The following is a 14,472-nucleotide window of genomic DNA, read 5'->3' on the forward strand; positions in this document are numbered from 1 at the left end:
TAGGAATTTAAGGACAAGAGATGACTAATTTCTTTTTTACTGTTCTGGAACTGCTACTTTTACTTTAAGACAAAACTATCCTTTTTCCTTAAATAAAACACATTTCATACCTAGCTTAAGTTACTTAGAAAGGTTTCGCTTTTAAGATTGACATAGTATAAAACATAAAGGTCTTAGTGTACTTCTCAAATATACCAAATTATATCAAAGTTTCTCCAAGTAGCTTTTTTTAAAAATCTAAATCATAAGACAGACACAAGATGTAGTTTTTTCTGGACGAAGACAGAACTGAGGTTCTATGACTAGCCTTACAAAATACAGCAATTCTTAGCCATAGTCACCAATTTAATACAAGACAAACTTAGACACAATGCTCTAGACCAGAAGCAAGCTCTTAGAACAAAAGGAGACAGAAAGACCACATAAACAGGTTCTAGATAAAACTTCTTAACTTGCTGGAGTCTCGGATGGAGGAATATTACACCTCTTGACAAAACCTGAGCATCAAGCAAAGTTCCCTAAGGGAAAAACCGGACAACACAAATGAAAGCTCATTATCCCAAAGTGGCCACTGAAATTCTAAGTTACTTCTAGTATACTCAGTTTATAGTGTTTTTAAATATGAACCCCAAACCAGTGAATCAGTAGTAGGGGGGGAAATCCAGGCTCATTTATCAAAGATGTTAAGCGATAAGGTTCAAGCTTTTGGTTTCCTTCTTTCTGAAGCTTTCTCTTAACAGCCGAATCAGGGCGCCCAAGTAGATGGTATAATACTAGTTACACACAGACAATGGACAGGACAGATACAAAACCACAGTAAACGAATAAATCCCTCAAGCTGACAGAGATTTTCTTGACCTCCTTCAACCTCTCAGATGGCCTTGCTTGCCAGCAGAGATTATCTTAGAGAATCTCAATCTCCCAGACACACGAGCATTCAAACACCCAGAACCAGAACTCTAGAGTCACCAGGAGTCCCTATTGGCAAGCCTACTCACAGGGACGGTCATCTGGGGGCACCTGTCACCCCAGAAACCAAGGGCTCAGGTCCGGCTCCAGAAACCTCGGGCCTGTCCTATCAGCCCCGGCCCTGAGCGCAACAGGGAGAGGACTCGTGGATTTACCTTGGGATCCCTCCGATACAGGTCTTGCTTTTCTTTCACCCACCTCTTTTGGCGCAGTGGGGGACCAGCGGTGCTGTGACAGACCCAGGTCTGGCCGATAGTCTCCCCAGAGGCAAATGAAACCTCTCGTGGCCGCTTGTCAGGAGAACTGTCGATCAGTCCCAGGCCCTGCCCTGGGGCCGCTGCGTACGGGCCACCAAATTTGTTACCGTGATAACGCGGATTGGAGCCGCCTGCCGCAATAGCCAATTCTGAGACAGGGGTGAGGTGAGCAGCAAGATGTTTATTATATATCGATATATAGGAAAGGAGGGGAATAGATTCCTCCAAAAAACCCGTCTCCCCCACTGGAGATCGGCTGAAGGCTTTTATAGGGACAGGATTATGGATCTTAGAAGTTTGTGTTAGTTTCCCCTTGAGGTGGTGATGTCTTAGATGAGTTAATCTTCTACTGGTATTGTTAGAGGTTATCCGGGGACATCCTGCTTCTTCTCTTTTCTTGTCACAAGATGGGTGCTTTGTTTGGTTTTTCATCCTTAGATCATTATCGCTGTTTTCCACCCTCCAGGGAGGAACATCAGTTAATCTTAAACCTTTTGTAGAGTCTGGAAAAACAAGATCATGAGACAATGTGGCAGTTAGCAATGGGTAGTAAATAATAGTGAGCCAGGCCTGTGCAGCCTGTTCCAACCTTCCTTTCTAGTCTGTCTTAGTGTGGAAGCTCCGCTGAAACCTGTGCAGCATCATAGCAACACTCAAGCCTCCACTGACAGATAAATCTTTCCTAGACGTTTCCATTCCCCAGCTCTAACACTTGAACAGACCAGATCCCATTGCCTCCCCTGTCACCACCACAGTCCCCAGCCAGTCTCCTCGACATTAGCTCCCACCTCTACCCCCAGACCCAGTGTCCATCTTCCCCAACACGCCTGTCTTAGCTTCCTAAAACACCACTTCTACCAAAGCATTGCTCCCTTAGGAAACTCCCAATGGCTCCCTATTGTTTACGAAAAAATACAAAACTCTATGCCTGTTTCTTTCCTTTTTTTTTCTTTGCCTGGTTAAAAACAGGAATCTACGCATATTATAAAAAACTTGGAAAATACTGAAAAGCATAGATAAAAGGATAAAAATTATTCATAAACCCCACATCAAAAGATACATTCTGATGTATTGTCCCTTTTCTATTGTACCTCGCCTCTAAGTCCCCTTTTGATCCATCTCCTGCTTTCCAAGCGGTCTCCATTGTCAGCCTGGCTCCTGCGCCTCTTCCACACACAGCTCGGCGCAGCCCTCCTGGGCTTCCCCTGTGCAGAGCACTGTGCTCTGCTTTGCCTCTACTTATGTAGCTAATACGCCTCCCTCAAGACAAGCTTTGCTGCTGAGAAACTTTGTGACCTCAGGCAAATTTCTTAACCTTTCTGGGCCTCTGTTTCTCAGCTGGTCTCCTTTCCATGGCCTTCCCACATCCTAGAGCCTCATCTTCTTTTCCATGTCTAATGTCTTGGGTCTGTCAGCACAGTTAGCCCAAATGCTTCTTTTCCAACCTCATCATAACTCACCACTGAGCCCAGGTAACATTTACTGATTTAGTAATTGACTGGCTTTCTGTGTTTTCAAATGTCTAGCCTAAATCCTTCCTGCTGCAATTCCCACCTATTCGCAATGGATTGGTCTAGGGTGGACAGAGACATTCACTGGTGCTCCACCACACATCTTGGACTACACAGAACTGTGTGGCCCTCTAGGTCAGGCAGACTCTGCAGGGCCTTAGAGAATGTTGGTCCTAGCTCCTGCCTCAGCTTCCCTAGTGAGGGTGGGGAGAAGCACTCAGTCCTAGCTGCTCTGGAGCTGGCTGCTTCCAACATGGCATCCCAACTTTGTGAATGTTCCCCCAAGCTAGGTGAAAAGAGCCTTCACTTCCTCAGCTACAGAGCTGTGCCAGCAGGAAGGGGGAGGGAGGTTAAAACAAGCAGGACTACTGACTACAGCAGCCATTCTGATCACAATGTTAAAAATTCCTAAGAATCTGCTGTTATCCTAATTCCCTGCAGCCCTCCCCCTCCAAAAAAAAAAAAAAAAAAAATCCTGGACATTCAAATCCATAGTATAGAAGGCAATTTGTGCAGGCTGAAGAGTTTGTGAGTTGAGGTTCACATAATTTTGCCTGCTGGTTTTAACATTTTAGAACATGCTCATTATCCTGATCAGCACTTTTACCCTGGGATGAAAGGACAAAATGAAACCCTGTGCAGAATGCTCCATGTTGCCCATCCTGGATTTCTCCAGACCCTCTACCCCTCTCACTCAGCAGTCAGGCCCTGGACCTAGCCAAGAGGACAGAGCCCAAGACATTTGTTAGCCTCCGCTAGCTGCAACGCCTGCCTCCCGCCCGAGCCTGTCCCAGCATTTTCTTCCTCCTTCTTCCATCCAGAGTGCTCTGATATATCACTGGACACAAATGAGGTAAACGCTGTACTCTATCCAAACTGCACAGTGTCCTGTAGTTCAGAACTTAAACGCTTGGAATGATAAGAGAAAGTAAAGACTTTTGGATTGCTGCTTCTAAAGAGAGCAAAAGCAGGGATTAGCCACCAAGGTTTCTCTGGAGGAGGCAGCGGTTAGGAAAGGCTGTAAGTTTGAGACTGGGGCAGGGGAGCAGTCAGAAGAGGAAAAACAGATGTGTGTGTGCTTGCACACACAGAGTGCTAGCCTATCAAAGAATAATTAATGGCTTACCGACATCGGGTGCTATGCTAAGTACCTTCCATGTATTACATCATTCTGTTGTTAAAGTAATCCTGTGAGTTAGCTATTGTTATTTTTTTCTCTTTTACAGATAAGGAAAGCAAAAGAGTTGAAGTGACTTGGTGGTATTGTGACAAAGCTAGGAAGCAGAAGAATCAGCATTTGCACTGAGGCAGCCCAGCCCCCAGCGCTGGTCTCACCTACCCCACTGGGCTACAACACCGCTTCTGCAGCAGCGTAGTTGCATATCTCTTGTAAAGCCCTCAAACTTCTCTCTTGCACAGACGTCCATTGAACAAACCTCCCAAGTGCCTGGCAGCCATTCTGGTGAATGAGGCAGCCTTGGTGAGGACAGCAGCCCGCACATGGCACTCATCTCCTTCCCAGACAGGCAGGAACTAAACTGCTGGAACCAGTAATATTATTATTATTATTATTAACGGACTTTATTTTTTAGAGCTGACTTAGGTTTACAGCAAGCTTGTCCAGGAAGGACAGAGAGTTCCCGTATACTCCCTCTCCCCCTGCACGCGGTTTCTCCTATTATCTACATCTTGCATTCCTGTGGTGCATGTGTTATAACTGATGAACCAATATTAATACATTACTATTTACTAAAGTCCATAGTTTACATCAGGTTTCACAATTTGTGTTGGACAGTCCCGTGGGTTTTGACAAAAGTAAACCCTGATGGCGTGGTGGTTAAGAGCTATGGCTGCTAACCAAGAGGTTGGCAGTTCGAATTCACCAGGCGCCCCTTGGAAACCCTATGAGGCAGTTCTCCTCCGTCCTATAGGGTCACAATGAGTTGGAATCGACTTGACAGCAATGGGTTTGTTTGTTTTGTTGTTTTTTTATAATGTCATATGTCTACCATTATAGCGTCATGTAGAATAGTTTCATTGTCTTTAAAATGCCCTGTGTCCGCTTATTCATCCCGCCCCTATCCCCCCGAACCTCTGGCTAACACTGATCTTCTCATTGTCTCTAGAGTTTTGCCTTTTCCAGAATGTCACCTCTATTTATTTTCATCATGAAATTGGTGTTCCTTTGAGTGGATCAAGTAGAATTATTTAGCAATCTTCAACAACCTTTCTGTTGCCACTCCCAGCCTACAAAAACAATGCTCTGTACTTACCGCTTGGTGAATCTGAGTGAGCCAAAGCCTCCCAGACCCAGGAGCCATGATATCTGCCCCAGGGAGGGGTTATCAGTCAAAATGCTGCCGCTGCTCCTGCAAGGGCGACTTTCTGCTTCCTCCAAATCAACCCATCTCAGGCTACTCTGTTGGAGTCTGGGGTTCATACTATGGATTCAAACAAACCTAATACAGTTCTGTGCTGAAAATCTAGATTTAGAAGCCAAATTAGCAGCCACACTGATTATTTGTTTTACAAAAGGATTTACATGCAGTTCCTTTATACAGCCAATCACTTAGGACACTGAAGACAGAAGCTGATTTTTTTAAATGCAACTTAAGCTTAACTTCCAGTACACAAGTTACTTACATATGCCGGGCCCACCTCATTCATTCATTGGTCCAGGAGGTCTTTGGCAGCCATGTTTGTCCTCCATCCTGGATGTGCTGTCCTTCCTCACAGAATGATAGATGAAGGAAAGAATGTGGGAGAGATTTCCTTGACAAAACCAAGACAACAATAAAATTTTTGAACCAGCTAAACAAGAGCACACACTGAAGAACAGCCAGGCCACAGACCTCCCACCCCTTTATCGTGCTTGTTAGTCCAGAATCAAACTAGAATTTGAGTTAAACAAATAAAGATGCTATTCACCTTCCACAGGCAAGAGGAGAATTAATTGCCTTCTTGAATTTGTGGTAAGCACATCCCTGCCTTCTTCCCAAGGTCTGGTAGAAGACACTCAAGGGAGTTTGCAGCACTGACGTCGGGCTCCCCGTGGCCTGGACTTCCCAAAGAGAACACTCCCTAGCAAACCTCACCTCTAATTTGCCATCAGGTGTGAATTTAAGGTTGCAGTTCCTGTGAGACTCTTCAGTGTGCTGAAGCAGTACAGCTGGAGCAAGATTCAGGCATTCCATCTTAATTGTCTAGACTCCTCTTTGCAGCCTTCTGTACTCAATTATCTGTCTGACTCTTTGGCTGGTGAAACAGGGCGTTTTCTTTCCCAATGTATTTCACTTTCGGGATGGACTTAAGTATATTAAGCAATCATTGTTTCTCTTAAAGCACCATGAACTGTCTAAGGTAAGTGAAAAAGTGATTTTTTTTTTTTTTTGGGTAATCGGCACAGCCCTCATGTGATAAAAAGGCAATGCACATTAGAAAACAAAAAACTTTTATTCCTTGTTTAATAACTGATTAAATATCAAGTATCTGTGTCAGAATTTTCCAACTAATGGCCTGGTCATTGTTTTAATGTTTTTTGTTTTTTTTTTTTAAATTTTATTGTGGTAAAATATATAACAAAAAGTTTTCCATTTAAACCATTTTAAGTTTCAATTCAGTGACATTAATTCCTTTCGCCATGTAGTGCTATCATCATCACTAATAATTTCCAAAAGTTTTACATCACCCCAAACAGAAACTCAGTACCCCTTCAGCAATAACTTCCATTACCCGCCCCACCCCACCCCACCCCACAACCCCTGGTAACTACTAATAAACTTTTGTTTTTATGCATTTGTCTATTCTAGATATTCCACATAAGTGGGATCATATACTATTTGTCTTCTTATGTCTAATTTTACTCAGCATAATGTTTTCAAGGCTCATCCATGTCATAGCATATATCACAACTTCATTTCTCTTTATGGCTGAGTAATATCCCATTGTACGTGCATATCACATTGTGTTTATCCGTTCGTCTGTTGATGGACACTTGGATTGTTTCCACCTTTTGGCTAGTGTGAATAATGCTGCACTAAACACTGGTGTACATGTATCAGTTTAAATCCCTGCTTTTAAGTCTCTTGGCTATGTATATATGAGTGGGACTGTCTGTCAGTTTGTTGTACTGTGGTGGCTTTTGTGTTGCTGTGATGCTGAAAGCTATGCCAGTAGTATTTCAAATACCAGCGGGGTCACCCATGGAGAACAGGTTTCAGCAGAGCTTCCAGACTAAGACAGAGTAGAAGGAAAGGTTTGGTAATCTACTTCTGAAAATTAGCCAATGAAAATCCTATGGATAACAACAGAATATTGTCCAATATAGTGCTGGAAGATGAGCCCCTCAGGTTGGAAGACACTCAAAATACACAGTAGATGCAACAATGGACCTGAGAACACCAATGATGGTGAAGATGGCGCAGGATTGGGAAACGTTTTGTTTTGTTGTACATGGGTTGCCATGAGTTAGAGCTGACTCAACAGCATCTAACAACATCATAGTAATTCTATGTTTAACTTTTTGAGGAACTGCCAAACCGTTTTCCACAGCATCTGCACAATTTTTTATTCCCACCAGCAATGCACAAGGGTTCCAGTTTCTCCATACCCTTGTCAACTTCTGTTTTTCTGACAATAGCCATCCTAGCAGTATGAGGTGGTATCTCCTAGCGGTTTTGATTTGCATTTCCTCAATGACTAATGACCTTGAGCATCTTTTCATATGCTTATCGCTCATTTATATATCTTCTTTACATGAATGTCTATTCAAATCCCTTCCCATTTTTTAAGTTGGGTTGTTTGTGTTTCTGTTGTTGGGTCCTACTAGTTCTTCACATATGCTGGATATTAAAGCCTTATCAGATATATGGTTCCCAAATATATTCTCCTGTTCTGTAGATTGTCTCTTTTCTTTCTTAATAAAGTCCTTTGATAAACTCCTTTCATTTTGATGAAGTCAATTTATCTATTTTTGTTGTTGTTGCTTGTGCTTTTAGTGTCATATCTAAGAATCCACTGTCAAGTACAAGGTCTTGAAGTTTTGCCCCTATGTTTTCTTCTAAGAGTTTTTATGGTTTTAGTTTGATCCATTTTGAATTAATTTTTGTATATGGTGCGAGTATTGGTCCATCTTCATTCTTTTGCATGTGGAGATCCGTTTGTCCCAGCACCATTTATTGAAGAGACTATTCTTTACCCAATGAATGGAGTTGGCACCCTTGTTGAAAATCAATTGGTCATAGATGTATGGTTTTTTTTTCTGAACTCTCAATTTTATTCATTGGTCTAGATGTCTATCCTTATACCAGTACCACACACTGTTTTGATTACTGTAGCTGTATACCCAAAAACCCGTTGCCATCAAATCAATTCCAACTCATAGTGTATCTATAGGACAGGGTAGAACTGCCCCATTGGGTTTCCAAGGCTATAAATCTTTATGGAAGTGGATTGCCACATCTTTCTCCCGCGGAGTGACTGCTGGGTTCAAACCACCAATCTTTTGGTTAGCAGCCAAGCAGTTAACCACTGCGCCACCAGGGCTCCTTTGTAGTTATATAAACCAAAAACACCAGACTCACTGCTGTCGAGACGATTCAGCAAAACACAGCTGATTTTTTGTGTGTTGATCTTGTACCATTGCCAGTTTACTGAATTAATTTATTAGCTCTAGTAGCTTTCTTATGGATTATTGGGTATTTTCTCTATATTGTATCATCTGCAAATAGAGATAGTTTTACTTCTTCCTTTTGAATGTGGGTGATTTTTTATTTTTCTTATCTAATTGTTCTGGCTAGAACTTTCAGTACAATGTTGAATAGTGGTGGTGAAAATGGGCATCGTTGTCTTATTCCTGATTTTAGGAAGAAAGCTTTCAATCTTTCACCATTGAATATGGTGTTAGCTGTGGATTTTTCATAAATATTCTCTATCATGCCGTGGTGCAATTGAATTACTTAATATGGCCTTTTAGCCATGATCTTTGTGACTCACACACAATGAGTGGGATTGTGCAAATAAAGTATATGGAATCTGTGACAGTTGGGGTTATGTGTCAGCTTGGCTAGGCCAGGATTCCCAGTATAGTGTGGTTGTGCTCCATTTTGTGATCTGAAGTAATTATCCTAATTATCCTCCATTTTATGTGTTGTAAATTCTAATCCCTATAGGTTAATGAGGGAGGAGTAGTGTGGGGTGTATCTTGAGTCACAGCCTTGCAGGAGAGTGTAACTCAAGTCCTGCCCTTACTCAAGTTATGCCCTTCCCTGGGGTGTGGCCTGCATCCAATGTATATACGTAGGTACTCTCTCTCACTTTGAATCCTCTCTCACTTTGAATCCTGCGTCCATTTCATGATCATCTGACCTCCGGTTCTTGGGGCTTGAGCCAGCAGCCTGCCATCTGACCTGGTGATTCTGAGATTCACCATCTTCCGCAGCCCCATGGGCCCGTGGCCTATTATCTTACCTGATTCGCTAGCTTCCAAAGGCTTGTGAGCCAGCAGCTTGTGGTCTGACCTGCCAGTTTGGGTTCGTCAGCGCCTGCAACCACATGGGTCAGGTGAAGTCTAAGCCTGACCCACGGATTTGGGACTTGCCAGCCTCCACAACCGCGTGAGCCATTTCCTTGATGTGGTTTGTGAGATCTGTGAGATGTTGCAACGAATTATGTGGAACCCAAGGACAGGAGGGAGAATACTGAGGGGAGGGGGCGTAGTTGACGTTAGAGATGATGCAGTGGTACAGCAATTTGGAAAAGTTGGACATTTGGGATATTTTTAACCTCTACCTCATAGGAACTGTGCTGATCCTTATAAAATAAATTATTCATTTAGATGCTGAAGATTTTCCCTTCTAGCCTAGTTTGAGTGTTTTTATCATGAAAGGGTGTTGAATTTTGTCAGAAGCATTTTCTACATCAATCGAGATGATCATGTGGTTCTTTTCCTTTGTTCTATTAATGTGGTATATTGTAGTGATTGATTTTCTTATGTTGCACTGTGATGGTCATTTTAATTAACATTTAATTCAACAAAATCCTGGGAAAACAAAAGAATTAAAATGACCCCAGGGGTCCATAGAAAAGATTTAGCACATTTCTGAAGTTGTAGTTGACCCAGAGGTTGCGTTAGTCCTGTTATTCTACATCATTTTAAAAAACACTGTTGACAACATATGGACAAACATCTTGCTCCAGAAAGTAGTCCTTGGCTGATTCCACAAACATTTACTAAACTCATGCTGTGAGCCCAGCAGTGGGCTACATGCTGCGGATCTAGAAATGAGTGAGTCATTCTCTGGTCATGAGGCACTTGTGGTCTGGTAGGGAAGCCAGAAGCATAGAAAATAAATACCTAATACATGCCTATAAGGAAAAGGAACTCCAAAGGGAAGTATCCAACCATACAGGATGTGGGTGGGGAGGTGCAGGAAGGGAATCCAGAAGAGTTGATTCATCATCTGGTTGAGAGTGAAGCTAAGTCCGCAAGGTAGACTGCAACTCATCAAACCAGAATCAAGAGACAGGGCTAGTGCCGGAGACAGGAATGCCTGCTTGGAATTCTGGTTCTCGTTAGAGCTTTCAAATTCTTGAGACATGCAAGAACCTGAAAGAGTTGCTTTTCTATATGTTCATTCATAATGGCCAAGGAAAATGTCATCCTAATTACTTTATTTAAGATCATCTTTTTAAGTTTTTCTCCATTGTATAACAATCTACCAAATATCCCAAGGCTTGATTTGATCCCTCTCAAAACTGGATCCAAATCTTCTATGTGGGCCGTTTTAAAACTCCAATGCCAATAACCCCTGAAGCTGGTCCCTGGCCCTTGTGGGCCCTATTTACATCTTCAGGGCACCACTAACAACTATTTTGAGAGAAATTACATTGTGATGGTGCTGAACAAAACACAGTCCAGTCTTCTTCTTAACTTTCCAGTTGCTTACAGTTTAAAAGAGGCAAGGCAGGCCAACCAGTGTGTGCGTGTGTGTGTGTGTGTGTGTGTGTGTGTGTGTGTGTGTCTATGTGTGTCTCTGTGATGTGCAAATAACAAACTCTATCTGTGTGTACAAATCAAATGTGTGCAAATCCTGTCAAGCCCTTGAGGACAGATGTGGCAGAGTTCTGCCAAGTTGGGGAGGGGCACAAAACTCAAAGCAGAGCTTATGAAGTCTTGGCTTGGTGATTAAAGTAAAAAACAATGTACAACTTCAAAAGTTGTTTGTTTGGATAAAAATTTCATTTAAGACCCCATAAATAAGACCATGGCCTGTTTTCACAGAGTGTTGTGACAGTCATATCCTATTTTTAACTTTGGTTCCTATAACTTACTCTGGGGACCCAAGATGATCGTTCCAAACCAGCAAATTAATAAATAAAGCAGCAGAAAGGAAGACTGCAGGGTCATGAGGCCTAGGCTTTCATGCCTTTTCTTTCCTCATAACTGTTTCCAGATGTGAGGGTTGGCACAGTGTCAGTTTGGTGACAATACTAATGAAAATCCTTCCTCCTCAGCTAACAGCAAGCAGCTACTGGTCCCAGTAGAATGGTCTGTTAGTGTTTTCATCTCAGAAGATTCACTTGGGTAGAAGCATATGCCCAGTCCTAAGTGTTTATCTTGAACAAGCCATGGAGTTGATTACAGCAAAATACAAGAAATTCAGCATAAGGTGTCTCCTGAAAAAGAGGGTTGTGGAAAATTTTACACTTAAAACAGTAGTCCTGAGTAATGAGGGCAAGATTGGGGCTGAATTTGGGGGTCAAAGCATCCTCATAACAAGGAAATGGTGCACAAGTAGTCATCAGCCCAGGACGCTTGTCCTCAACGTTGACAACATATTTCCTCTACAGTTCCTGAAGGGCGATCCAGAAGCAAGGGAAGAGATGGCTATTCCTGACTTCAGGGCACTTACAATCTGAGATGGGCTACATACCCATGAAACAAAACCAGAGGCGTGACTGAAGCCAGGTGAGATTTGTCAGGGAAGACTTCTTAAGAAGCATGCGTATTAAACGACTTATAAAAAGCAGTTAGATCTGCTCTCAGTAAAGAAAAGAGGTGCTCTTAGAAAATGGTGGGTACTGGCATGGCGCAAGGGGGCCTCCAAGAGTGGGGAATTTTAGCCTTGAGTTCAGACTTCTGTCAGTGCGTTTGCCAGGCTGCAAGTGGCTCAAGGCCTTGAGGCCATCAGGGCGCAGCTTCTTACATTCTGCTTCAGTTCTCTCCTGACTTTGGGGAAAGTCTCTCTCTTCTACTGATGTTCACTTGCCAGCCAATCTGTTTGCCATCACTGTAGTGGAAATCAACTCTGAGTTTTTAAAACTGGAAACATATAAATTAGTTTGGTATAAATGTGGCCTTCTCCAGCAGACAGATAGGAGTAAGTTTGCCTGTGTGGTGGTATCATCGACTACCTTGGAGCGAACCATAATATTCAGTTGGCAGGTATGATATAAGAATGGATGTAATAGTTCTTTAAAACACAACAGCAATTGCTTGTGAATTTCCAGAAAGATCTCACAACTGGGAATGCACTGAAACATCACAGAAAAATTTTTGCTTTCATGCCTCAAAAGAAATACCTGACCCCAGTTGTTTTTGACTTGCCAATGACCAGAGCTTGTTTCCCTGAGTCATTTGTAGGAATTAATTTCATGGACCTGAAAAGAAACCCTCAGGGAGTGTGCGGTAGAGAGGGAGAGCATGTGGTTGGCAAGGGCCACTTTGGGGCAGTAAGAAAGGCTGAGTCTGTCTACTGGTGACCATCTGGCCAGTTGGTGATAGAGCCTGAGGGTGAATGGACAATCCAGCTCTCTCATCCCTGCTGCTGACTCTGAGTCCCTCCCTGGGCTTGGACAGGAAAGGCAGGCTGAGATAAGCCACACCATTCATCTATCCCACAGGCCCATGGCCCCAGCCCTAGGACCACAGGGTGTGTACACCCCTCACAGGTGAAATGGTCCCACATAATCCTGATTTTGGAATGATGCATGAAAAAGATATTTCAGAGCATGGCTTCCTGGGGATTCATGTTTCAGAGGTCAGCAGATGGGGTCTGCTAGCTCCTTTTCTGGCGAGACTGGGTCCTGTGCAGTGCTGTACAGAGGATGTATGAGAGGAGCTTCAGAGAAGCTCCAGAGAGACCTCCTATTCTAGTAAGTTCAAAACCCAATGAGCATTTATTGTCAGTTGTGGGTATTGTACTGTCGAGGACATATGGGGGTAAACTCTAGAGATGTAGGAGATTCTTTGTCTTTTACAGAAGCATACCACAGTCTGGGAAGGCCAAGAAAAGGCAAGAAATCAAGTTCAAGACTGGGAAACATGCATCTCTATAGCCAAGTTTATTAAAATCCTTTCTATTCTCAGAACCCAGCATGCTTTTTCTCACTTCCAGGCCTATGAACACACTATTTTTGCTTCCTGGCTTCCACTTATCCATTAGATTGTAGTCTAGACAGTACTTCCTCCAAGAAGCCTTCCTTTATGCCCTTAGTCTTGGATAGGCGCCCTTTCTCTGGACTTTGAGTGGTCCCTATTCTTCTACTATCATGGCACCTATCAGTGTTGTAATTGTCTGGTGACATGTCTGTCTTTTCTACTAGACTGAAAGTTTGGCAAGGGAAGAGTAAATTCCTGCCTCATTCACTACCCCATTCCAAGCATTCACTCATTGATTCATTAACTTATTTATGGAGTATCTAGTGTGAGTCAGTCCAATGATCAAAGCAGAGAAAGGTCATTGTGAGGCTCTATTAGTTGGAAGAGGCATCTTGGAGGAGGTGCACTTTGAGGTTGCTTTTGAGGAAATTTGAAGAGGGAAGACCATGGGAGGCCCAAAACCTGGCTGCATCTAACTACCACCCCCCAAGAGATGTCTGGTCTTCCATAGGAATCAAATCTGGGAGCCATTAGTAAGGGGAAGGGCGTTCACATTCATGGAGCTCCTACCACATGCCAAGATGGTTTTCCAGATGCCAGCCCCTGTTAATAATACCATTCATCCAGAGCTGGCTGCTGGCCAGGCTACTTCTTAGGCTCTCTCATTTGATCTGTTCAATAACCCTGCTAAGTAGAGATGGTTGTCTTCATTTTTACAAATGAAGGTCTGAGACTTAGAAAGCTGGGATCTGGCCACGACTGCACAGTGACTGAGCCAAGAGTCATAATCAGGGCTGTTCAGCTCAAAATCAGTGATCTTCAAATATTTTGCTCACATACCTTCTCAAAGAATTGACCCTATTGCACATTTTAAAGTTGATATTCAAAGATTTTTTTTAATCATATCTTTAAATAACTGCAAAGGATGCCAGAATATATATATTTTTGTCAAAATATTGGAACTGCATATTTAGTTCCTGCAATTTAAGGAAAATGTCTGCCATACCTCAGCTCTACCCATTGCTACCACGTGACGCTGGCATTATTGTTGCTGTTGTTAGGTGTCATAGAATCGATTTTCGACTCGTAGAAGACCCCATGTGACATAATAGAGCTGCCCCACAAGGTTGTCTAGGCTGTAATCTTTATGGGAGCAGATCACTAGATCTTTCTCCCACAGAGCTGCTAGGTGGATTCGAACACCAAGCTTTTGGTTAGCAGCCAAGCACTTAACCATTGCACCACCAGGGCCCCTTCTAGGAATACTACTACATATAGGGCTGTTGAGAGAATTAGATGAGTTGGTATATATAAAGTGCTTAGAAGACAGATGGATCCATAATGCTATATGAGT

The 14,472-nt window shown here is 42.9% G+C and overlaps 1 long non-coding RNA gene across 3 annotated transcripts; it reads right to left on the reverse strand.

The window, feature by feature from the left end:
- Positions 1-1,497: 1,497 nt before the first annotated feature.
- LOC111822078 (uncharacterized) lies at positions 1,498-6,077 on the reverse strand. Of its 3 annotated transcripts, XR_002825363.1 has the most exons (4): positions 5,833-6,077; positions 5,381-5,509; positions 4,077-4,278; positions 1,498-1,729 (listed from the first exon to the last, which is right to left on the reverse strand). It is a non-coding gene; the product is annotated as an uncharacterized LOC111822078 (long non-coding RNA). The 3 variants fall into 3 exon arrangements; XR_002825364.1 differs by lacking the exon at positions 4,077-4,278 and having other exon boundaries at positions 5,833-6,076; XR_002825365.1 differs by lacking the exons at positions 1,498-1,729; positions 4,077-4,278 and adding an exon at positions 5,011-5,178.
- Between the last annotated feature and the right edge of the window lie 8,395 nt (positions 6,078-14,472).

The sequence above is a fragment of the Trichechus manatus genome, unplaced genomic scaffold (assembly GCF_000243295.1).
Source record: "Trichechus manatus latirostris isolate Lorelei unplaced genomic scaffold, TriManLat1.0 scaffold00127, whole genome shotgun sequence".
NCBI classification, from domain to species: Eukaryota; Metazoa; Chordata; class Mammalia; order Sirenia; family Trichechidae; genus Trichechus; species Trichechus manatus.